Below are 10,638 nucleotides of genomic sequence, written 5' to 3'. Positions count from 1 at the left end.
GTAAGAGGCACCTACCCCAGGACTGTGAGATCTGCACCAATATGAAAGGCGGTGACTAATGGTGCTGTGAGGGGAGCATCAGTAAGAGGCACCTACCCCAGGACTGTGAGATCTGCACCAATATGAAAGGCGGTGACTAATGGTGCTGTGAGGGGAGCATCAGTAAGAGGCACTTACCCCAGGACTGGGAGATCTGCACCAATATGAAAGGCGGTGACTAATGGTGCTGTGAGGGGAGCATCAGTAAGAGGCACTTACCCCAGGACTGGGAGATCTGCATAAATGTGAAAGGCGGTGACTAATGGTGCTGTGAGAGGAGCATCAGTAAGAGGCACTTACCCCAGGACTGGGAGATCTGCACCAATATGAAAGGCGGTGACTAATGGTGCTGTGAGGGGAGCATCAGTAAGAGGCACCTACCCCAGGACTGGGAGATCTGCACCAATATGAAAGGCGGTGACTAATGGACTGGGAGATCTGCATCAATATGAAAGGCGGTGACTAATGGTGCTGTGAGAGGAGCATCAGTAAGAGGCACTTACCCCAGGACTGGGAGATCTGCACCAATATGAAAGGCGGTGACTAATGGTGCTGTGAGGGGAGCATCAGTAAGAGGCACCTACCCCAGGACTGGGAGATCTGCACCAATATGAAAGGCGGTGACTAATGGACTGGGAGATCTGCATCAATATGAAAGGCGGTGACTAATGGTGCTCTGAGGGGAGCATCAGTAAGAGGCACCTACCCCAGGACTGGGAGATCTGCACCAATATGAAAGGCGGTGACTAATGGCGCTGTGAGCGGAGCATCAGTAAGAAGTACTTACCCCAGGACTGGGAGATCTGCATCAATATGAAAGGCGGTGACTAATGGTGCTGTGAGGGGAGCATCAGTAAGAGGCACTTACCCCAGGACTGGGAGATCTGCATCAATATGAAAGGCGGTGACTAATGGTGCTGTGAGGGGAGCATCAGTAAGAGGCACCTACCCCAGGACTGGGAAATCTGCATAAATGTGAAAGGCGGTGACTAATGGTGCTGTGAGAGGAGCATCAGTAAGAGGCACTTCCCCCAGGACTGGGAGATCTGCACCAATATGAAAGGCTGTGACTAATGGTGCTGTGAGGGTGTGATCGGATGGCGTCAGCCTCCGACTCCCAATCACAGCTTGGGGTATTGATTCCCACTGGGTATTGAGGATTCCTGTTTACTATCGGTGACCGCTGTCACTGACTCCGCCCACTGCATAATAGAAGCTCGGTGGTGGCAACACACAAGCCTATCGACTCTCGGAACTGCTTCTGCTGCGTATGCGTTGACTAGCTGCGGCCACACCCCCTGATTGGTGTCGGCTGATTCCTCATCCCTCGCACTGGACCAGGCTCTGCACGGTAGCTGGCAGAGGGCTTGAACTTGGAGACGCGGCGCTCCACCCAGAACAGAACTTAGCCCTGTAGTCCAGGACGAGCTCGTTCCAGCTCCCGGCACCCAGCCAGGGACTCAGTCCCAGCTGCTGGGACAGCCTCCGCCAGGTCCACCATCGCTGCTCTGTCGGAGCTCACCTCCAGCAGCATGCGGCGCTTCACCACAGTCCGGTTAAACCACAGTGCTGCCGTGGCCACCGAGGAGGTCCAGCTGCGGCAGCATAACAAGAGATATGGTAAGAACTTACCTTTGTTATCTCTGTTTCTACGAAGTCCATAGGGTCCACAGGGTTGACCTTGGGGTATAGGTTGGGAACCAAATCTGGGCACCACGCAGTTAAAGCTTTTAGCTCCCAGGATGCACTGGGTCCACTCTCCCTATAACCCCACCCCCAAGCCAGAGACACCTCAGTTTGTAAGTAGCCAAAGGCCGGAGGAGGAGAGAAAAAGAGAGAGAAACCTGGAACACTCAATAACCATACTCACAGAAATGGGAGACGGAAAACCGATGACCAGCTACACAGCCCATACGAAGCCAGGTGCGTCAGGGCGGGCGCCCTGTGGACCCTATGGACTTCGTAGAAACAGAGATAACAAAGGTAAGTTCTTACTATATCTCGTTTTCTACTTGAGGGTCCATAGGGGGTCCACAGGGTTGACCTTGGGGATGTCCCAAAGCAGTTCAACCAAGGGTGGGGACGCTCCTGTGCTGAGAGGAGAATCCGTCGCCAAAAAGGAAGCATCCTGAGAGGCAAAGGAAATCAATGCCTAGAACCTTAAAAAGGTGTGGACAGAAGACCATGTGGCCACCTAGTGAGGCAAAACAGCCGAGGCGCCACAGCGAGCCGCCCACGAGGGTTACATGGCCCGAGTAAAAACAAGCATCAACAACAGAAAGGCCTACCCATGGGTAGGCCCCTGAGGAAGATATACGAGGCCATCCAGCCAACATTTGAAAATAGGCCGGCCATCCTATCCTGTGAAAACCAGAAATCTTAGACCACCAATAAGGAGTCCGATTTCCGTAAGGAACTGGAACGGATCACATAAATCCAAAGAGGCCGGACCACAGTCAATGAGGCCACACCAGCCGAGAGGACTGGGGACTGAATGGCCGTACCATAAGTTCCAGAATAATATGGAACCTAAAAACCACATTAAGAAGAAACACAGGGCGAGAGCAACTCACACCCTGACATGATGCCCTCCAGAAGAGGGAGCCACATGAGAACGCTCCCAATTCAGACACTCTCCTGGTTGATATAAACACCCCGAGAGAAAGAGAGAGCCTAAGCAATAGACCATGTAATGGCTATCACAACCAGAGGTTCCATCTACTGTCCCCGGAGGGAACGAAGAACCACTACTAACTCCCAAGGAGTCCCAAGGGAGGACAAATGGAGGCATAATCCAGAAAAGACACCAAAGGATGAACTGGATATCAGAGTGGAGCAATTCCATACCTTAACCATACTGACAGTGTAGAGATCCGCACCGAGGCCGAGGGTCCAGGCCGAGGGTGAAACCCAAGCCAGCCGGAAGGAATGCCAGAATATCTGGAAATCCTGGACACTGGAGGATTGTATCGACAGGTACGATACCATAAGAATTATGTATGCCACAGTCTGTGGTAGATCCCAGCAAAGGCTGGCCTATCTGCTCTAAACATCTCAATGAAGACAGAGCCAGGGAAGCCCTAGGACCACAGTAGGGGCGCAGTCAAAGACAAACGATCCAGGTCCAGGGAAAAACAAGGACCCTGAGACAACAGGTCCGGATAGAGAAGCAGTAAGAACGGAGCATTGATGAGGAGACACCGAAAATCTTAGTACCAGTGACGTCTGGGACGAACTGGAGCCACCAGAAGGAAAGCCCTTCCGTCTTGAATTAAACTTCCGAAGACCTCGAGGAAGAAGGGAGACCGGAGGACACAGGTACACAAAGTGGAAGGACCACTTCACTGGCAAAGAGACTGAAGGTAGCTTCAGTACTCCTAGAGCTGGACTGTAACACCTCAGGGAGGCCCCCTCTGCTCACCAGGAGTTGAAACCTCTTTTGGAGAAGAGACTAGTCCCCGGGATGCACGTCGTGATGGCTGAGGAAGCTCGCTTCCCAATGGAGAGCTCCCAGAATGAACACTGCAGAGTTGGCCTGGATAAGACCCTTGGACTATGTCAGAATGTATGACATTCCTGTCATTGCCACCCAACTACCAGTGTTGCCTAGATGGAAGCCACTGTTGTGACACTGTCGGACTGAACCTAGTCAGGTTTACCGTGACATATGGGTTAGGCCAGAGAGTGAAGGCCCAAGACAGCCTAAATTTCCAACAAGTTAAGTGGCAGGGCGGAAGCGACAGACGTCCAACTGCCCCAAAATGAATGCAGACCAGACACTGTCTGTAGCAAAGAATACCCTGGACGAGATGGCCATAGCCACCCGGACAGAGACCGACTCTCCTCCGGAGAAAGCATCATCGTTCGAACAGCGATCCGATGGAAAAAAAAACTCGATCCATCTGGAGAGGAGTCAATTATGGCAAGGCCTGGAATGGAACTGAGCACATTCCACCCTACCAAAAGGTAGACACTCTGGTAGACCGCGCATCACAAAGAGTAATGACATATGTCGACTGCGTAGACATCCGCACACTCCAAGTTGAAGAGTGGAAATCTGGTCTTACTCCAGAAAAATTCTTAGATTCTGAGAATCCAGCAGTGCTCCCAGATGAAGAATACCCTGTGATGGATGCAGGGAGGACTGTTTCTCCGTTGACTAATTATCTGTGCCGAGAAGAAGCCACGGTTATCCTGACCTGGAGGTAAAGTACCTCTGTGATCCTGCTAAAAGCAGAAGGCCGTCCAGATAAAGGAGCATTCGGATACACTGAACAGGTGAACTGTCACAAAATCCATAAAGCTGGTAAACCCCGGTGGAGCTGAGGACAGTCCCCTTGCAAGTGTTGCTGTGGCACAGCAAACCTGAGCGGCAAAAGACATTTGAACCCCAGACGTGTTGGAGGGGAAAAACGTTTCAAATGCATCAGCCCAGTATGCAACAGTATAAACCAACCATGCGATGGCCATGGTAGGACGGCCAACAGGCCCTGAAAACGAGTACATTGATTTCAGGCAAAGTTACCACCTACGGATCCGTAAAATCCGTCCAGGCCGGGATGGGAGGAGTATTAATGCCTGTAACCCGACGATTAACCTACAAATCCACCCCAGAAGGAGATTTCTATTACTTGTGAGGACCCTCAGGGTATGGGAAACAGGAGCCCTTTGTGGCTCCTCAAATCTGGTGACAGCCAGACTCCCGCCATGAGATCCACCCGCTGGGCAGAAACGGGGAATGTATGATACAGGTGCAGGATCGACATTCTCTATATCCAGAATGAACCTGGCTACCAGCCCCAAAGCAGGGATAATAACACTTGAAATCGGCTCCCCCAATGTGAGAGGGAAAGAGCCGAAAACACCATCCAGTTCACGGCAGAGCCACTGGGAAGTAACCACAGGGCGTATATCACGTCATTTAACATTTCGTAGAAAACGACAACCACCAGGGTGGCCGTTGTGGTAATCCCTGCAAGGGGAATGACAGACCGATGTGGTACCAGAGGTAATTCATGTACTGTGAAATACCCCGGCAGGGAGCGATAGTCTGTGACACAGGGGTAAAGTGCAAGAAACTGCGAGATACCCTGAGATGACAAAGGGCAGTATGGTGAAGTAACCCCAAGTGAGTTACGACAACAGGGCCCGCCCGGCGATCCGCAAAGGAAAGGATCCTGAGAAATAAACCGCCCAAGGGGGTCGTGCAAGGGGCCCGGCCCCAGATGGCGCCGCATACATAAACCTTTCTGAGTCAAATCCTCCGCACTACTACCTTCAGGCTATGACTTGCAGGATAGCAATAATGGGTGCAGTATCGTGTGCAATCTCCTGGTCAGATATATTTGACTATCTTGATGCAAATATTAAGCAGCGCCATACCGGTCCTGACTGACGCTAAGATTAGCTGCAGGGACCCATTATCAGCGTATGCAACACACCGTTCCATCTAAAATATGGCAACGTGCAGCACGCAACAGTATGTGACAAACCTCACAAATATTAACAAGTATATATATGTGAGGTCTCAGGACCACCCCAGGTACACCTGTATTAGGGCAGATAGTAAAGAAAAGGGATAGATATACACTGACAGGTGAGAGAAAAAGCAGACAGTCAGCACTAGAATATGTCACATACAATGCAGAAAAATATATATACATACATTTGCATGACATATAATATACTGCACAATGTCGCTACATTCAACTGCCCAGATTCAGTGTCTGGGAAGGCTATAGCGCTGTGTACACTCACCCAAAATGGCCAGGTACGCAGGGGGACTGGGCTCACTGTCATCCTAGGAGTTCTGCAGCACCACCGAGAGATAATGGCCGCCGGAGACCTCAGAAGAAGCGTGGCCCGCAGAGGAAGCAGCTCAGCGACACCAGACTGTAGTATTGAAAGGCGCGCTGAGCTGAGGGGAGGAGCCGCTAGACAGGGAAGGCTTCCTCCCCATGCTAGCAAATTAACCCCCCGGGATGCCGGCTCCCGCTGCCGCTATAATCCCTGGTGGTCTAGTGGACACACGGGGTATGCCTCCATGGAGGGGGAACCCGCCGCCACCGCTAGCGCCTCCGGTCTGTCCCCAGAGACATAAGGCTGCATACACACGTGGATCACCGCAAGCGGTGACCACGCGACTTACCTGTCCCCGTCGATCCGGCAGCAGCCCAGGGATTCCTCCAGAGTCCGGCTAGTACAGACTCTGGGGTCCCGCTGCGATCCCCAGATCTGTACTAGCGTCGCAGCGTCGGCGGGGTGTAGGAGCGGCAGCTTAGACGTCCATTGGACAGTCTGATGCTGTCGCTCTGAAGAGTAGTAAAAAAATAATAAAACTCTTTTAAAATAAATTTTAAGCTTAGGGGCTGCTAAGCAGCCCCCCTGCAGTAACGGTGACCCGACTCCGGCCGGACACCAACTTAAACTGAGGTGCCTCTGGCTTGGGGGTGGGGTTATAGGGAGAGTGGACCCAGTGCATCCTGGGAGCTAAAAGCTTTAACTGCGTGGTGCCCGTATTTGGTTCCCAACCTATACCCCAAGGTCAACCCTGTGGACCCCCTATGGACCCTGAAGCAGAAAAAAGAAACAGCATAAAACACTCGGCCCTAGCGCCGTTAATACAAATAATTCATGGAGCCTAGCGCCCATTGTTCGTTTAAAAATGGTGCCACAGCATGGGGGGTTAACCCCTTCTGTGCCGCGGCCGCCATTACCACGTGAAAATAACAGATTTGGGACGTCGAATCAGCCCCCCTGCGTCACAGTGACCCGACTCCAGCCAGGCACCAACTAGAGCTGAGGTGCCTCTGGCTTGGGGTATAGTTGAGGATGGTTCCAGTGCATCCTGGGAGCAAAGCTTTGAAATGCATGGTGCTCGGGATCCAGCTAAACTCCAAGGTCTCCCTGTGGAGCCTATGGACCCTGAAGAATTTAGAGGCACTTACCTCAGGACTGGGAGATCTGCATTAATATGATGGTGAACACCACACACTAGATCGGTTCCCAGCCTGAGCAGCTGGCTACAAGGGGAATTCAGAGTCAGCTATTTGGGTTGTGCTGCATAAAACTACTAATCCCACTTGTGACAGCAGACGCCGCCCCCAGCCATGAGCATTTATTTCTAAAGCTGGGTACACACTGACAGATACATTGGCCGATCAATCAATGTATCTGCTGCCCATCAGGCAGTGTGTACCTGCAATATGTCGGCATTCACAGACATAACAGGAGATAAGGTAAGAACTTACCTTTGTTATCTCTGTTTCTACGAAGTCCATAGGGTCCACAGGGTTGACCTTGGGGTATAGCTGGATCTGGATCCATGGGCACCACGCAGTGAAAGCTTTGCTGCTCCCAGGATGCACTTGGGTCCGTCCTCCTCTATACCCCACCCCCGAGCCACAGGCACCTCAGTTGGTAAGCAGCTAAGGCCGGAGGAGGAGACTACTCACAGAAATGGGAGACGGAAAGCCGGTGACCAGCCACACAGCCCATATGAAGCCAGGTGAGTCAGGGCGGGCGCCCTGTGGACCCTATGGACTTCGTAGAAACAGAGATAACAAAGGTAAGTTCTTACCATATCTACTGTTTTCTACTTCAGGGTCCATAGGGGGTCCACAGGGTTGACCTTGGGGATGTCCCAAAGCAGTTCAACTAAGGGCGGGGACGCTCCTGTGCAGAAAGGAGCACCCGGCGCCAGAAGGAAGCATCCTGAGAGGCGAAGGTGTCAAACGCATAGAACCTCAAAAACGTTTGAATTGAAGACCAAGTGGCCGCCTTACACAGCTGAATAGCGGAGGCGCCACATCTAGCAGCCCAAGAGGGACCCACAGAACGAGTGGAATGAGCCTTAACAGAGGCTGGCACAGGTAAACCTTCCTGTGCATAAGCCTCACAAATAACTGAACGATGCCAACGGGCTAACGTTTGCTTGTTAGCAGGCCAACCCCTCATGAAAACCGAAGAGGACAAACAATGAATCCGACTTCCTAACCGAAGCAGTCCGGTCCTTGTAGATTCTAAGTGCCCGGACTACATCTAAAGAAAACTCACCAGCTGAAAGATCAGGTGACTGAAAAGCTGGCATGACAAGTTCCTGATTAATGTGGAACTTTGAGACCACTTTGGGCAAAAATTCAGGACGAGTGCGGAGCACCGCTCTGTCCTGGTGAAAAATCAGAAAAGGGGGGCGACAAGAAAGGGCCCCCAACTCGGACACCCTCCTGGCAGAAGCAATCGCCAGGAGAAAAACGGTCTTGAACGTCAGCCACTTGAGGTCCACCGACTTAAGAGGCTCAAAAGGAGGACCCTGCAGGATCCGTAGCACCACCGCCAAGTTCCAAGGAGCCACAGGAGGCACGAAGGGAGGCTGGATTCTGAGAACACCCTGGAAAAAGGTGTGAACATCCGGTAGTGTAGCAATCCGTCGCTGAAACCACACGGACAAAGCGGACACATGAACCTTCAGAGAGGCCAGGCGTAAGCAGAGGTCCAAACCCGATTGAAGGAACTCCAAGATTCTGGAAACCCGGAACACCTGAGAGTCATAGTTTCTGGATTCACACCACTGAAAATAAGTGCGCCACACCCTGTGGTAAATCCGCGCGGAAGCAGGCTTGCGTGCCCTAAGCATGGTACCAATGACCGAACTGGAGAAACCCCTAGACCTCAAGACGGCTGTCTCAAGAGCCACGCCGTCAAAGACCCGACCCAGATCCGGGTAAAGGCAGGGCCCCTGAGACAACAGGTCCCGACGCTGAGGGAGAAGGTACGGAGCGTCGATGGAGAGGCACCTCAGATCAGAGTACAAAGGACGTGTGGGCCACGCCGGAGCTACTAGCACGAGCGTGCCGCCATCCTGCTTGAATTTCCGCAGAACCCGAGGAAGTAGGGATATTGGAGGAAACAGATACGCCTGGTGAAACGTCCATTTCACCGACAGCGTGTCTACCAGACTGGCGCTTGCGTCTCTTGTCCTTGACCCGTAAACGGGCAACTTGTGATTGTGACGGGAGGCCATCAAATCCAGCTCCGGCAGCCCCCACCTGTCCACGAGTAGCCGAAACACCTCTGGGTGAAGCGGCCATTCCCTGGGATGCACGTCGTGACGGCTGAGGAAGTCCGCCTCCCAATTGAGGACTCCGGGAATGAAGACTGCCGAGATAGCTGGAATGTGACACTCCGCCCAAGCAAGGATGCGAGACACCTCCAACATCGCTGCCCGACTGAGAGTTCCTCCTTGGTGGTTGATATATGCCACCGTGGTGGCGTTGTCGGACTGCACCTGAACCGCCCTTCCGTAAAGAATGGGACCGGACGACTGCAGGGCCCTGTATACTGCCCGCAGTTCCAGAATGTTGATGGGAAGAAGAGCTTCTTCCGCAGACCAACGACCCTGAAGTGACAACGAGCCGGTCACTGCCCCCCAACCCCGAAGACTGGCATCCATCGTGAGCAGGACCCAGTCCGGGATCCAAAAGGGGCGCCCCTCGACCAGATGAGCTGTCTGAAGCCACCAAGCCAAAGATTGCCGAACGTCCGGAGACAACCCCAGCAACTGAGAGCGGATCCGGTGAGGTAACCCGTTTCATTCCAATAGAATCAGCCCCTGCAGGGGCCGGGAATGGAACTGGGCAAATTCCACCATGTCGACACCATGGAGCCCAGAACTCTCATAGCTGAATGGACCGACAGACGGCAACTGTGTATCCGCAGCTGCAGGGAGGAGACCTTCTCCGGGGTCAGGAAGATCCTTTGCTGACGAGAATCCAGCAGGGCTCCCAAATGAACTATCCGCTGTGATGGAATCAGGGAGGACTTTTTCCAATTTATCAGCCACCCGTGTGCTTGCAGGCAAGCGATCGTCAGGTGGATATGTTGAAGCAGTACCTCCGGGGAGCTCGCCAGCAACAGGAGGTCGTCCAGATACGGCAGCAGCCGTACATTCTGGTTCCGAATATGTGCGGCCATGACCGCCATAATCTTCGTGAACACCCTCGGTGCCGTGGAGAGACCAAAGGGTAGCGCCTGGAACTGATAGTGGTGTTGAAGGATAGCGAACCTCAGATACCTCTGGTGTGAAGGTGCTATCGGAACATGGAGGTAGGCGTCCTGGATATCCAGGGACACCATGTAATCCCCCGGTTCCATCGCCAGAATGATGGAACGTAACGTTTCCATCCTGAACTTGAGAAATTTGTTCAGAGACTTCAAGTTGAGGATAGGGCGATGAGAACCATTGGGTTTCTGCACCAGAAACAGAGAAGAATAGTACCCCGTCCCTCGTTGTAATTGAGGAACGGGAACAATGACCCCTGCTTTCAGCAAGGATTCTATAGCTACCTGAATCTGTAAGGTCTTGGTCGTATCCTGAGAAGGACTCGTGCAGAAAAACTGGCGGGGCGGTCTGTGGCGAAAAGACAGGGCGTACCCCTGGGATACCACTTCTTGAACCCAGGCATCCGTGGTGGTATCGTGCTAGCACTGGGCAAACAGAAAAAGTCAGCCTCCCACTCTGGGGTCCCTCAGAGGGAGGCCCGCCCCATCAGGCAGAGGGTTTATCCTCCTGCTTGGAAGGGCGCCTGGCACTCCAAGCCT

This window comes from Taudactylus pleione, unplaced genomic scaffold (assembly GCF_031769625.1).
Source record: "Taudactylus pleione unplaced genomic scaffold, aTauple2 ptg000744l, whole genome shotgun sequence".
Lineage (NCBI taxonomy): Eukaryota > Metazoa > Chordata > Amphibia > Anura > Myobatrachidae > Taudactylus > Taudactylus pleione.
Note: the sequence above shows the minus strand (reverse complement) of the source record.